This window comes from Trachypithecus francoisi, unplaced genomic scaffold, assembly GCF_009764315.1.
Source record: "Trachypithecus francoisi isolate TF-2019V2 unplaced genomic scaffold, Tfra_2.0 Lachesis_group7, whole genome shotgun sequence".
In the NCBI taxonomy this organism is placed as follows: Eukaryota; Metazoa; Chordata; class Mammalia; order Primates; family Cercopithecidae; genus Trachypithecus; species Trachypithecus francoisi.
Genome location: NW_022681472.1, coordinates 52,463,810 through 52,479,736, shown reverse-complemented (window position 1 = coordinate 52,479,736; position 15,927 = coordinate 52,463,810).

Sequence of the window (15,927 nt, the reverse complement as noted above, 5' to 3'; positions counted from 1 at the left end):
TGGTAAGAGGCGATATTGTGGGGTCGTTAAAAGAAACATTTGTCGTATTGAATGATTGGTGATGGCCTGGATGCGGTTTTGTATGAATTGAAAAACTAAACGGAAGACACAAGGTAAGAGAAGGAGAAAAAACAGGTATTGAAGGACTAAGAATTGGGAGGACCTAGGACATCTAATTAGAGAGTGCTCAAGGAGGTTCAGCATAGCCTTGCCAGCAAAGATTATTTATTTACTTTAAGAGGGAATTTAAAGGGGCAGTTTGGAATAGCACTAGGAGATATCAGCTGTGATGGCTTGGAGAAACAGTGTAAACCAGCAGTGTAAACACGAGCAGGGCATTTATGAGTAGTTGAGAATGGTGAATAGGAGTATGACTAGACAGAAGACAGTAGGGATGAAAGTTTTTTGGGGTGCAGTCTAAGTTGGTCTGGTGTCTGGAATGAGACAGGGACTTAATAGAAAGGAGTGTCCACACAAGAGCTCAAATGGGCTGTAACCTGTAGCATTCCAAGGACAGGCCTGAATTCTGAGAAAGGAAAGTAGTAAAAGTATTGTCTAGTCCTTTTTAAGTTGGTGACTGAGCTTGGTGAGGTGTGTTTTTAAAATACTATTAGTCTATTCTACCTTTCCTGAAGATTGAGGATGGTAAAGGATATAAAGGTTTCACTGAATACTAAGAGCCTGAGAAATTGCTTGGGTGATTTGACTATTAAAGGTTGGTTCGTTATCAGGCTATATAGAGGTAGGAAGGCCAAACTGAGGAATTATGTCTGAAATGACTGCAGTGGCCTTCTCAGATCCTGTGGGAAAGGCCTCTACCCATCCAGTGAAAGTGTCTACCCAGACTAAGAAATATTTTAGTTTTCTGACTCGGGGCATGTGAGTAAAGTCAATTTGCCAGTCCTGGGCAGGGGCAAATCCTCGAGCTTGATGTGTAGGAAAGGCAAGGGGCCTGAACAATCCCTGAGGGGCAGTAGAATAGCAGATGGAACACTGAGAAGTGATCTCCTTTAAGATAGATTTCCACAATGGAAAGGAAATGAGAGGTTCTAAGAGACGGGCTAGCAGCTTATAACCTACATGGAAGAAGTTATGAAATGACGACAGAATAGAATGGACCTGTGAGGCTGGAAGGAGATATTTTCCTTGGTCTAAGAACTGTTTGCTTTGTGTGGGAAGAGATTGATAGGTGGAAGTTTCAGTGGGGGAGTAGGTGGGAGTGGCCAATGTGAAGGAGGAAAACTGCCTTGAGGGATAGAAGTTGGAATGCTAGCTGCTTTTTTAGCTAACTTACCAGCATAAGCATTGTCCTGAGCCATGGCATCTGAAGCATTTTGATGACTACATTTTTAGCTACCTTATCAGCATAAGCGTTGTCTTGAGCGATGGTTGGGGGAAGAAAATAGATTTTGGAAGTTATGAGAACTATAGAGCGTTGAGCATAGTTTGTGATTTTTAGGGCCTCTAACAGTATTAAAGCAGTGGCAGCCACTGCACACAGACATGAGGGCTAGGCTAAAACAGTAAGGTCGTTTGGACAGAAAGGTTACAGGATGCGGTCCCGGCTCTTGTATAAGAATTCTGACTGCACTAACCATGCCTAGGAAGGAAAGGAGTTGCTGTTTTGTAGAAGAAGTTGGGATTTGGGAGATCAATCGGACATGATTAGCAGGGAGAGCACATGTGTTTTTATGAAGAATTATGCCAAGGTAGGTAATGGATGGTGAAGAAATTTGAGCTTTGGAGGGGGATACCCGATATCCTTTGGAGAATAAATGCTGAAGGAGCAGAAGTGTGTCTTGTTTAGAAGATTCAAAGGAGGGGCTACAAAGAAGAAAGTCATCAATAAATATATTGAATAAGGTGAAAAGCAGAGGGGTGGAAAGAAAGTACATCATGGGAAAGAGCTTGACTGAAGTAATGAGGGCTGTCCCTGAAACCTTGTGGCAGCACAGACCAGGTAAGCTGCTGGGACTGATGAGTGTCAGGGTCAGTCCAGGTGAAAGCAAAGAGAGGCTGGGACAAGGGGTGCAGGGGAATAGTGGAAAAAGCATCTTTAAGATCAAGAATAGAATAGTGAGTTGTGGAGGAAGGTATTGAGGACAAAAGAGTGTACGAGTTGGGCACCACAGGGTGGATAGGCAAAACAATTTGGTTGATAAGGCGCAGATCTTGAACTAATCTGTAAGACTTGTCCGGTTTTTGGACAGATAAAATGGGGGAATTGTAAGGAGAGTTTATAGGTTTTAAAAGCCCATGCTGTAGCAGGGTGAGTGATAACAGGCTTTAATCCTTTTAAATCATGCTGTGGGATGGGATATTGGTGTTGAGCGGGGTAAGGGTGATTGGGTTTTAATGGGATGGTAATGGGAATGTGATCGGTTGCCAGGGAAGGAGTAGAGATGTCCCATATTGTGGGTTAAGGTGGGGGGATACGAGAGGAAGACGCAAAGGAGGCTTTGGGTTAGGAAGAAGGGCAGCAATGAGATGTGGTTGTAGTCCAGGAATAGTCAGGGAAGCAGATAATTTGGTTAAAATATCTCGGCCTAATAAGGGAACTGGGCAGGTGGGGATAACTAAAAAAGAATGCATAAGGGAGTGTTGTCCAAGTTGGCACCAGAGTAGGGGAGTTTTAAGAGGTTTAGAAGCCTGGTCGTCAATACCCACAACAGTTATGGAGGCAAGGGAAACAGGCCCTTGAAAAGAAGATAATGTAGCCTCCATATTGATTAAGAAGGGGACAGACTTACCCTCCACTGTAAGAGTTACCCAAAGCGTCTGTGATGGTCCAGGAGGCTTCCGAGGAAATGGGGCAGTGTCAATCTTCAGCCACTAAGCCGAGAAGGTCTGGAAAGGAGTCAGTCACAGAGCCTTGGGCCAGAGCTCCAGGGGCTCTGGGAGTGGCTGCCAGGCGAGTTGGACAGTCCGATTTCCAGTGGGGTCCTGCACAGATGGGACATGGCTTAGGAGGAATCCTGGGCTGCGGGCATTCCTTGGCCTAGTGGCCAGATTTCTGGCACTTGTAGCAAGCTCCTGGGGGAGGAGGTTCTGGAGGAACCCCTGGCAGCTGCGGTTCAGGCATTCGGAGTTGTGTGCTGGAGATGTGGCTGGGGTTTGTCTTACAGTGGAGGCAAGGAATTTGCAACTCAGAAATAAGTTGCTACTTGGCTGCCTCTACTCTATTATTGTACACCTTGAAGGCGAGGTTCATTAAGTCCTGTTGTGGGGTTTGAGGGCTGGAATTTAATTTTGGGGGTTTATTTAATGTCGGGAGCAGATTGGGTAATATAATAAAATGCATATTAAGAATAAGATGGCCTTCTGACCTTTCAGGGTCTAGGGCTGAAAAGCGTCTTAGGGTTGCTGCTAAACAGGCCACGAACTGGGCTAAAGTTTTCCATATTTGATGAAAAAGAGCCTAAATGCTAACTGATTTGGAAGAGGTCAGATAAAGAAAAAGGTACATTAACCTTGACTATGCCTTTAGCTCTAACCACTTTTCTAAGAGGAAATTGCTGGGCAAGTAGGGGAGGGCTAGTCGTGGAACAAAACTGTAAGCCAGACCGGGTGTGAGGAGGGGAGGTGATAAAAGGATTATAGGGTGGGGGAGCAGAAGCTGAGGAAAAATTGGGACCTAGCTCGGCCTGGCGAGGAGGGGAGAGGTCAGATGGGTCTGTAGAAAAGGAAGACGGGAAAGACTCAGCGACACTTGGGGTTGGGACTGAGGGGACAAGCAGGAGGGAAAGAAGGAAGATTTGGGACGAGTTGCATTGGGAACAGAGACTAGGGAGGGATTGATGTGTAAAAGAATGCCTGGACGTCAGGCACCTCAGACCGTTTACCCATTTTACAACAAGAATTATTTAGATCTTGTAGGATGGAATATCAAAAGTGCCATTTTCTGGCTATTTAGAGCTACTGTCGAGTTTGTATTGGGGTTAAGCAGCATTGTAGAAGAAAATAAGGTGTTTAGGTTTTAGGTCAGGTGTGAGTTGAAGAGGTTTTAAGTTCTTGAGAACACAGGCTAAGGGAGAAGAAGGAGGAATGGAGGGTGGAAGGTTGCCCATAGTGAGGGAGGCAAGCCCAGATAAAAGAGAGAGTAGAGACACAGAGAGAAGGAGTTTGGGGGTTCTTTCCCTCCAGAAAAGTGGAAAAGGGGTCAGGGCATGGAAGTAAGGGATTGGGGCGCAAAAATAAGAGGTCGGGGCACAAAAGTTAGGGCACAAAAATAAGGTCAGGGTACAAAAATAAGAGGTCGGGGTTCTTTCCCTTCCCCAAGAAAAGCAGAGAAGGGGTAGAAACAGGGAGAGAAGGGGTCAGGGTGCTTGCCCCTGCCCCCAGGAAACCAGAGAAGGGGTAGAGACAGGGAGAGAAGGGGTTGGGGTGCTTGCCCCTCCCCCAGAAAAGCAGGGCTTGCCGCTAAAGGTGAAGGACCAAGGCAGGCATCCAAGCAGCGTGGTCAGACACCTCTGAAACGTGGGTGAGTAATCTGACAGGCGTCCCTGCAATGATTAAACACCAAGGGAAGGCTGCCTTCCCCAGCCGGCGTTTTGGGTACACGGATAAAATGTGTCTCCTTTGTCTCTACCAGAAAATGAGAGGAACTGAAATTAAGAGAAGGGAGAGATTGAAGGGTGGTGCCAAGATTGAAAGGAGAAAGAAGTTAAGAGATAGTGAGAGAGGCTGGAGAAGAGAGTAAAAAGGGGGCCGCTTACCCGATTTAAAATTGGTGAGATATTCCTTGGGCTGTTGGGTCTGAGGACCCGAGGTCATAGGTGGATCTTTCTCATGGAGCAAAGAGCAGGAGGACAGGGGATTGATCTCCCAAGGAAGGTCCCCTGATCCGAGTCATGGCACCAAAATGTCACGCGCATCCATGTGAAGAGACCACCAAACAGGCTTTGTGTGAGCAGTAAAGCTTTTTAATCACCTGGGTGCAGGCGGGCTGAGTCTGAAAAGAGAGTCCGAAAAGCGAAGGGAGATAAGGGTGGGGCCGTTTTATAGGATTTGGGTAGGGAAAGGAAAATTACAGTCAAAGGTGGGGGTTGTTCTCTGGCGGGCAGGGGTAGGGGTCACAAGGTGCTCAGTGGGGGAGCTTTTTGAGCCAGGATGAGCGAGGAAAAGGAATTTCACAAGATAATATCATCGCTTAAGGCAAGGACCGGCCATTTTCACTTCTTTTGTGGTGGAATGTCATCAGTTAAGGAGGCAGGGCATTTGCACTTCATTTGTGATTCTTCAGTTACTTCAGGCCATCTGGGCGTATACATGCAAGTCACAGGGGATGTGACGGTTTGGCTTGGGCTCAGAGGCCTGACACAAAACATCCAAGAATATGGGATGTAGTAAAAAGACTGAACCTACAACTGACTGGGGTACCTGAAAGAGACAAGGGGGATGAAACCAAGTTGAAAAACATACTTCAGGATATCATCCAGGAGAACTTCTCCAATCTAGCAAGACAGGCCAACACTCAAATTCAGGAAATCCAGAGAACCCCAGTAAGATACTCCACAAGAAGATCAATCCAAAGACACCTAATCGTCAGATTTTCCAAGGCCTAAATGAAAGAAAAAATGTTAAGGGCACCCAGAAAGAAAGGCCAAGTTACTTACAGAGCGAAACCCATCAGACTAATAGTGGACCTGTCAGTGGAAACCCTACAAGCCAGAAGAGACTGGGGACCAATATTCAACATTCTTAAAGAAAAGAATTCTCAGCACAGAATTTTATATCCAGCCAAACTAAGCTTCATAAGTGAAGGAGAAATAAGTTCCTTTTCAGACAAGCATATGCTAAGGGAATTCATCACCACCAGGCCTGCCTTTCAAGAACTCCTAAAGGAAGCTTTTATATATGTACCATATATTCTTTATCTGGTCTATCATTGATGGACATTTGGGTTGATTCCATGTCTTTGCTATTGTGAATAGTGCTGCAATGAACATATGTGTGCATGTATCTTTATAATAGAATGGATTATATTCTTTGGGGTATATACCCAGTAATGGGTACCCCTGAACTTAAAAGTTGAAGAAAAGAAAAAAAAAAAAAACAACACTTCACTGCTTTTAGGATAGGACAAAACTCCTTAATAGGGCCTACAGAACTCTGCATGGCCTGCTTCCTGGTTAACTCTTCAGCTGCATCTCACACCAAACTCTCTGACTTTCTTCTCACCAAACTTGTCTTATTTCCTTGCTCCTAGGAGGCATGCTCCCTCCAACCATAGCGCATGTAGTTCCCTTGGCCTGGAATGCTGTTCCTTCACCTTGTTCCTTCCTCAACTCAAAATTATCCTTCAGATTTTAGCTCAGGAAAACCTTCCTAGACAGGTCAAATACCCTATTATATATTTTGAAAGCATTTTTAGTTCTTAACACAATTATCACTGAATATTTTATTTATTTATTTACTTACTTACTTACTTGGCTAAGGGCAGTCTCCCCCTTTTAACTCTAAGCTCCATTATGGCAAAAGCGATATTATTTGCCCACATTTATATCCTCAGTACAGAGGGCAGTGCCTGGCACATAATACACAGTAAATATTCACTGAACAAATGAAGAAATAAACAGTGCTCAGAGCATTATGAAAATATAGGAGGGGCATGGTGGTGTGCTAGTAAATGCTTATCAACAAGTTGTTGGTTTTTTAAATAAAACTCTCATTTGTACCATTTGTTGATATCCATGCTATCAATACTTCCATCATGGCCAATTTCAAGATGCCAAAGTGATGTCATGCAACACTGGAGCTGGGAAGTGATATGCACAGTTGGCTTCGAGAGCCCATACCAGCTGGCTCCAGCACACCACTGGAAGGGCATCAAAGTTAGTAGGGCAGAGAGTGGTGCACAAAACCCAGGCAACTTTTCAGAGATCTGAGATCTGAAGCATGAATCAAAAATGATTCTGGAAGGTGGAGACGTGTGTAGGGCAACAATAGGTAAGATGAGAGAAGTTGCGGTGTGGACAAGGAAGGAGAAGAAAGTTTAGTAGGGCTGAAGTGTGCATTTGAAAACAGGGCCGTATCAATCTTGTTTCCAGGTTAGGGCTTTATCCGTATGGATTACGGATAAATGGACTGGCTTACATCCAGTACATTTAATTTAGTGTTTGGGGAAATTGCTCTGGCTGCCATCACTGAATAGACTGGCACTGTGCAGTCACCCAGGAAAGAGATGCTGGTGAACAGAACCAGGATTATGAGAAAGTACAAACAGCTGTTAAAGGGAGCCTGATAGGCAAAAGAGCAGTCTGGCAGTGAGGAGGCCTGAGCCACAACCCAAGTTTCATGAGGTGGAACCTCCTGCCCCAGGAAAGGACACGAATGCAAGGTAGTGCGTGCCCTGGAGACCCAGGGACTAGACCTGGATTTCAAGAAAAGCCTATTCTTGAAATTCAGGTCTAGTCCCTGGGTCTCCAGGGCACCGCAGTGGTGCATGCCTGTAATCCCAGCTACTTGGAAGGCTGAGGTGGGAGGATTACCTGAGCCCAGGAAGTCAAGGCTGCAATGACCTGAGATCACACCACTGCACTCCAGCCTGGATGACAGAGTGACATCCTGTCTCAAAAAAAAAAAAGGGCCAGGTGCAATGGCTCACGCATGTAATCCTAGCACTGTGGGAGGCCAAGGCAGGTGGATCATGAGGTCAAGAGATTGAGACCATCCTGGCCAACATGGTGAAACCCCATCTCTACTAAAAATACAAAAAAAAAAATTAGCTGGGCTTGGTGGTGCACGCCTGTAGTCCCAGCTGCTCGGGAGGCTGAGGCAGGAGAATTGCTTGAACCCGGGAGGCAGAGGTTGGTGTGAGCCAAGATCACACCATGCACTCTAGCCTGAGCGACAGAGCACTCCATCTAGAAAAAATAAATTAGGCCAGGTGCGGTGGCTCACGCCTGTAATCCCAGCACTTTGGGAGGCCGAGGTGGGCTGATCATGAAGTCAGAAGATGGAGACCATCCTGGCAAACACGGTGAAACCCCATCTCTACTAAAATATACAAAAAAACTAGCCGGGCGTGGTGGTGGGCGCCTCTAGTCCCAGCTACTTGGGAGGCTGAGGCAGGAGAATGGTGTGAACCTGGGAGGCAGAGCTTGCAGTGAGCAGAGATCGTGCCACTGCACTCCAGCCTGGACGACAGAGCGAGACTCCGTCTTAAAACAAACAAACAAACAAAAAAAGGCTTTAGAAACAGGGAGACCCAGGTTTGGGCTCTGGTTCAGCCACTTATTAGCCATCACTAGTCAATTAAACCTTCTAGGTTTTCAGGATTTTAAAAAATGTTTTAAAAGGGGGAGGGTATAATAAATGTCTCACATGATAATTTTGATAACGAGATATATATCAAAGTACCTAATATAGTGTGTGGCACATAGTGGGTATGCAATGAATATTTTAAAATCTTAATAGGAAAAAAAGAAATAGGACATAGGCACTCCTTGGTTTTCAAGAGTCATCTTCAAATCTGAATATATTTCACCTGGGGAATGAGAAGGAGAATGACAAGGAGTACTCACTGGGATGACCAATAATTTACCATTGAAACTGAGATAAAGAGGAACAGGGAGACGAAACACATTAAAGAGGGATGTTGGTCATCATAGTGCTCAAGAACTTTCCAAGGGGCAGCCAGGCAGAGACAGTTGTAAAGAACCAGTTTCAAGATCCAGAACCTCAAATGCTGTATTACCTCTTTCCAAATAAATTTGCCTAAAAGGTACCTTTCATGATTACCTTTCTTCCACTTCTCAAAAGAAAGAATTCTTCTCACACATCCTCTCTCTCTCTGAGGTGCATTGTCTGGAGGAAGAAAAGATGTGTCAAGCCAAGGGACACTTCGATAATTCCTTTAATCTAAGTTCCATCAGCTCCTGTGACCCTCATCTACCTCAGGAAGATTCACCTCCAATATCTTATTTCTTGTATTCAATTCTTACTTATTAAACATGTAATGTATTTATAGTGTTGTAATAAATCATATAATACTAGTAATGGTAATGATAATTCAATTCAGCAAAAAATCTTATCATTCAGGACCTGGACAAAAAATTTTTTAAATTAAATTTTAATGTGTATTTTTTTGTTGTGGAGAACTATGATGGGGCAATCAACAAAATATTGTGAAGCATAAAAACCAGGGAGCTAAAACCCAGAACGGAGAGCACTGGAAGAGAAAAACAACTTTATGGAAGAAAAGGAACAACATAAAATTTCTGACGATTAAAGAGTTTTTTTCAGGTATTTTTTAAGTGTACCATGGGGAATGTCTGGTTATTGCAGAATCTAAATTCCATTAGATACATTTAGAAGACAGATGTAACAGTTTTATGTTGAAATGTCAGTATTTATAAGATGTTGGAAATTTTATTTTATTTATTTATTTTTAATGTTACAAGAATGTGCCAAGGAGTATATTAGCCAAAACATTTGAAAACCAGGGGTTTACAGTAGACAACTTAGAAGTTAAACTCTGGCTCTGCCATTTGTTAGCTGTGTCACCATGGGCAAATCACATAACCTCTCTGAACATTCATTTCCTTATCTATAAAATGGGAAATAACAAAACCTACTTCAAGGATTAGATTTAATTAACCTTATAAAAGTTACTAGCAAGCTTGGCATATGGTAGCTACTCAATAAATGTTAATAATAGCTAACATTTTTTGACCCATGCGGGGTCAGGATCATCCATATCACTGCCTTCTACCTCTACATCTTGTCCCACTGGAAAGTCCTCAGGGGCAATAACATGCATGGAACTGTCATCTCCTATGATAACAATGCCTTCTTCTGTAATGCTTCCTGAAGGACTTGCCTGAGGCTGGTTTTTTTTTATATGAGTAGAAGGAGTACACTCTAAAATAATGATAAAAAGTATAGTATAGTAAATACATAAACCGGTAACATAGTCTTTTACTATTACTATCAAAATTATGTATTGCACATAATTGTGTGTGCCATGCTTTTATATGACTGGCAGTGCAATAGGTTTGCTTACACCTGGGTCACCACAAACATTTGAGTAATATGATGACTGCAGTGTCACTAGGCATTAGGAATTTTCCAGCTCCATTATAATCTTAGAGGTTGACCATCCATATATGGTCTGTTGTTGACTGAAACATCATTATGCAGTACATGACTATATCTGTGTATTTTCATGAAGTTAACACACTCATATAATTAGCATGCAGATCAAGAAACAGAATAGTACAAGTGCCCCCCAAAGTCCCCCTCATACTGCCTTTTAGTCATTACCTATCACCCTCAGCCTGATTTCTAATACCATCGGTTAGATTTAAATATTTTTAAATTTTACATAAATTGAATCATACAGTGTCATTTTGTGTCTGGATTCATTTATTCAAAAATATGTTCAATGGCATAATGACAGAAATATAGACCAACAGAATAAAATAGAGAGCTCTGAAATAAACCCTTACATATATGATCAAATGATCTTCGACAAGGATACCAAGACTACTCAATGGGGAAAGGACAATGTCTTCAACAAATGATGTGAGAAAACTAGATGTCCACATGTAAGAAATGAGGTCAGACTCTGACATTATTATACCATATAGGAAAATTAACTCAAAATGGATTAAAGACCTAATATAAGGCCTAAAACTATAAAACTCCTAGGAAAGAAAAGCACTGGAGAAAAGTTTCATGACACTGGGCTTGGCAATAATTTCTTGAATATTACACTAAAAGCATAGGCAACAAAAGCAATAATAGACCTATGGGACCATATCAAACTTAAAAACTTCTATACATCAAAGGACACAACCAACAGAGTAAAAATTTCTCCCTGCTGAATGAGAGAAAGTATGTGTAAATTCTATATCCAATAAGTGGTTAATGTCCAGAATATATAAAGAACTCCTACAACTCAACAGCAAAAAACAAAAAAACAAATAACACAAAAAATGGCTCACATTGCTAGCTCCAGCTACTTGGGAGAAAGGCTGAGGTAGGAGAATCACTTGAGTCTAGGAGTTTGTGTCCACCCTAGGAAAAATAGCAAGACCCTATCTTTTTAAAATTAAAATGTTTTTAAATTAAAAACAAAAAATGGGCAAAAGACTGGAATAGACGTTTTTCCAAAAATGATATACAAATAGATAACAAGCATATGAAAAGATGTTCAACATCACTAATCATTAGAGAAATGCAAATCAAAACCACAATAAGATGCCACCTCACACTCATGATGATGGCTTCATTGAAAAAAAAAACAACAGAAGATAACAAGTATTGGTAAGGAAATGGTACAGCACTATGGAAAATAGTATGGCAATTCCTCACAATGTGAAAAATATAGTTACCATATGATCCAGCAAGCCGTTTCTGGGTGTATATGCAAAATAATTGAAAGAATCTCAGAGACATTTTCACACCTGTGTTCATAATAACACTGTTCACAATAACCAGTAGAAGGAAGCAACCCAAATGGACATTTCACCTATAGATGAATGAATAAACAAATTGTAGCATATACATATTATACCTCAATATTATGCAAACTTGAAAAGGAAGGAAATCCTATCATGTGCTACATATATTAGTTTGTTCTCACATTGCTATAAATAAAAATACCTGAGATTGGGTAATTTACAAAGAAAAGGGGTTTAATTGGCTCATGGTTCTGTAGGCTGTACAGAAAGCATAGCAGCTTCTGCTTCTGGGGAGGCCTCAGGAAGGTTCCAATCAAGGCAGAAGTCAAAGGGGGAGCAGGCACATCGCATGGCAAAATCAGGAGCAAGAGACTGGGAGAAAGGTACCACACACTTTTACATGACCAGATCTCATGAGAACTCACTCACTATCAAGAGGACACTATCAAGGCGATGGCACTAAACATTGAAGACATTATGGAAAGTAAAATAAGCCAGTCACAAAAAGACAAATACTGTATGATTCCACTTACATGAGCTATCTAAAGTAATTAAATTCATAGAAACAAAATGAGGGTGCCTAGGGTTGGAGGAAGTAGGAAATGAAGAGTTATTATATAATGGGTATAGAGTTTCAGTTTTACAGGATGAAAAAGATTTGGAGTTCCACTGCACAACAATGTGAATATGCTTTACTAAACTATACACTTCAAAATGATTAAGATGGTAAATTTTGTTACATGTTTTTTACTACAATTTAAAAAAATTAAGCCAAGTGTAGTAGCTCATGCCTGTAATTTCAGCACTTTGGGGGGCCAAAGTAGGAGGATCAGTTGAAGTCAGGAGTTTGAGACCAGCCTGGGCAACATAGTGAAATCCCATCTCTACCAAAAAGAAAAAGAAAAAAAGTTAGCTGTGTATGGTGGTGCACACCTGTAGTCCCAGCTACTTGGAAGGCTAAGACAGGAGGAGCCCTTGATCCCAGGAGTTGGAGGCTGCAGTGAGCTATGATCACGCCACTGTATTCTAGTCTTGGCATCAGAGAAAGACTCTGTCTCTTAAAAAAAAAAGGAAAAAAATTAAAAAAAATTTTTTTTGAGACAGGGGCTCACTCTGTTGCCCAGGTTGGTTTCAAACTTCTGGACTAAAGTGATCCTGCTACTTCAGCCTCCAAGTAGCTGGAATTACAGGCTGATGCCACTGTGATTGGCTGTAAAAATGTTATTATTTTTAAAATAGTTTGAGAGATTCACTCATATTATCGTGCATACCTGTGGTTCATTCATTCTCATTGCTACACAGTATTACTACATTGTACACATATACCACCATTTATTTATCCACTCTACCATTGATTGGCATCTGGGAAGTATCTAGTTTGCATTTTTACATGAGGAAAATAAAAATCCACCAGATTTTTAGGGCTTGTAAGCCATTCACAGAGCATTTATGACGTATTAATACCTTGAACGAGTTCATGTATTCTTCTCCATCCTATCTCTAGGCTTGTATACCCAACTGCTGACTTCATTTCTCCACTTGGATATTGCTATGGTTTGAATATAGTTTGTCTCCTCTGAAACTCATGTTGAAATTTGATCCCCAACATGGCAGTGGTGGGAGGTGGAGACTAGTGGGAGGTGTTTTGGTCATGGAGGCAGATCTCCCATGGATAGATTAATGCTTGCCCTCTGGGGTGAGTGAGTTCTTGCTCTTAGGAATGGACTCGTTCCTGAGAGAGCCAGTTATTAAAAAGAGCTTCCTCAGTTCAGCGCTTTTGCTTCTTCTCTCACCGTGTGATCTTTTTGCATACATTTGCTCCTCTTACGCTTTCTGCCCTGAGTTGGAACAACCTGAGGCCCTCACCAGATGCAGTTGTGCAATCTTGAATCTTCCAACCATCAGAATTATGAGCCAAGTAAACCTCTTGGTAAGTTACCCAGCCTCAGGTATTCTGTGATAGTAACAATAAACAAATTAAAACAGATATCTAATAGGCATCTACTCCAACTTAACATGTCCAAATATGTCTCACCTGCAGCCTTCTTCATATCTTTTGGCAACTCCAACCTTCTAGATGCCCAGACCAAAAACTATGATAATATTTTGACTCCTCTCTCTCACACCTACATCCAAGGCATCAACCAATAATGCTTGCTGTACCTTCAAAATAAATCCAGAATTTCAAGTATTTGGTTTTAATATGGTGTGATAAGGGCTAGCGTATAGGGAAGCACATCTAAGGGGACATCTAAGTCACAATGGAGGGCAGAGAAAGTTTCCTGGAGGAGATGTTTCAGCTTCATCTTGAGGAATGATTAGAATTAATTAGACAGAGAAGGTGACAAGACATTCTAGGAAGACAGAACTGAGTACACAAAGACCAGGAGGTGTAAAACAGCATGACCCATGTAGGGCTTAAAGTAATGGATATGCAGAGGAGAAGATGAAGTGAACAATCAGGCAGGTTTCAGGTCCAAGAAAGTTTAGAGATCATTTAGGGTACAGACTATCACAAAGAAGTCTTATAGGGAGCCACTTAAGAATTATAAGCAGAGGCCGGGCGCGGTGGCTCAAGCCTGTAATCCCAGCACTTTGGGAGGCCGAGGCGGGCGGATCACGAGGTCAGGAGATCGAGACCCTCCTGGCTAACACGGTGAAACCTCGTCTCTACTAAAAATACAAAAAACTAGCCGGGCGCGGTGGCGGGCGCCTGTAGTCCCAGCTACTCGGAGGCTGAGGCGGGAGAATGGCGGGAACCGGGAGGCGGAGCTTGCAGTGAGCCGAGATCGCGCCACTGCACTCCAGCCTGGGCGACACAGCGAGACTCCGTCTCAAAAAAAAAAAAAAAAAAAAAAAAGAATTATAAGCAGAGTAGTATTATCTCTCCTCCAATTCAGGACAGTGCAATATATTTCCACAGTGGCTAAAAATTTTTCAGAGATGATCTCAACCAGCTGTTGGTATAAAACAAACCACCCCAAAAACTCAGTGTCTTAAAACAATACTGATTTATTCTTGCTTACATGTCTGCATGTTGGCCAGGATTGATCTAGACTGGACTTGGCTGGGCTGTTCTGCTTCAGTCTTCAGGTCTGTCTGGTCTCAGTTCCTTCCTGTAGGCTGGGCTTGGGTCTTTTCTATGTATGTTCATTCTGGGGCCCAAGCTAAAGGGAAAGTAGATACCTAGGGGGCATTCTCATCCTTTCTGAGCAAGTGACTATCCAGGGCATGCTCTTCTCATGGCAATGGCAGAAGCCCCAGAGGGCAGCAGAAATTGGGGTTCCCCTTAAGTCCTAGACTCAGAATATGTGCATAGTAACTTCCACCCACATTCATTGGCTAAAGCAAGTCATGTAGCTGAGTCCACAGTCAATAGGCAGGGAAGTCCATTGTGCCTTTAGTGGGACAAACTATAAACTCACTTGTAAAGAGTGTGGATTAGAGGGAGTGGTAAAAACTCAGGGACAAGAATTTAATCTACCATAGAGACCATTTTTATCCTGTACTTAGAGACTGCATGGTATAATAGAGAGAGTATTAGCTGTGGAGTCACACAGACTATCACTTAATAGCACTGTGCCTTTCTCCAAGTTATTTAAAATGCTCTGGCCATCACTTTTCTCATTCATAAAAATCTATTTTGGTACCTCCCCACCTTATAAGAGATTATAAGAATTGCATGTGATGTAGGGGCTTTGTACGTCAGGCACCAATGCTAATTAAGACCCTCTGACTGCTAGCTACATCTAGTGTGTCCTGTCTCTATTAATAAGAACTATGGAAGGGAGATCAGTGGTTGGATTGTGGTGCTGCAAAATTACCATATTGGAGATAAACAAAAATCCAATAGGTCTCAGAAGTAGCATTTCCCCAAGATATCTATTAACACCCACTCTGCTGGCAGCTACAGCTATTTGCCTTTGGGGAAAAGATGTGTCTCCCATAAGAAAGACCAGCCATTTGCTAATATGTATTTGATCTGGCAGTTCTTTTCCACAAGCATTTGATTCCATGGCAGTCTGAATTTTTGGTTCATGGATAAGAAGGATATTTAACTCAGAAGGGTCAGGGACAACCCTGGGCAGGAGGCACATGGGAGAAGCGCGCCCTGGCATCGCTTGAGAGTTTGTTCTCCCAGGGTCTGCAGCTGCTGCTCTGTCCAAATGGCCCGTCTTAGCCGAAAAATTGTGCCAGAGACAATAACCAGAGCGCTCTTATTTATCTTTTCAGATTGAACCCAACCTGCCCAACATCTTACAGCTCTTTGAATCTCAAGCCTTTTGAGTCCCACGTTACTGCACAATTCCACTTTCCTCCTATCTTCCTGCTCCTACGTTCTCAATAAGCCTTTTCCAGTGGAATTTTCTTGAAAGAATTAAGCTTTAATGCTTTAAGGTTTCCATTATAATTATAAATTAACTTTTCCTCTATGCATCTAGAATAGTATAACTTTATACCGTCCTTGGAATCGTGTAGATAAGAATTACTTAAATCACTCTCTGGAAGGTTTAATTCT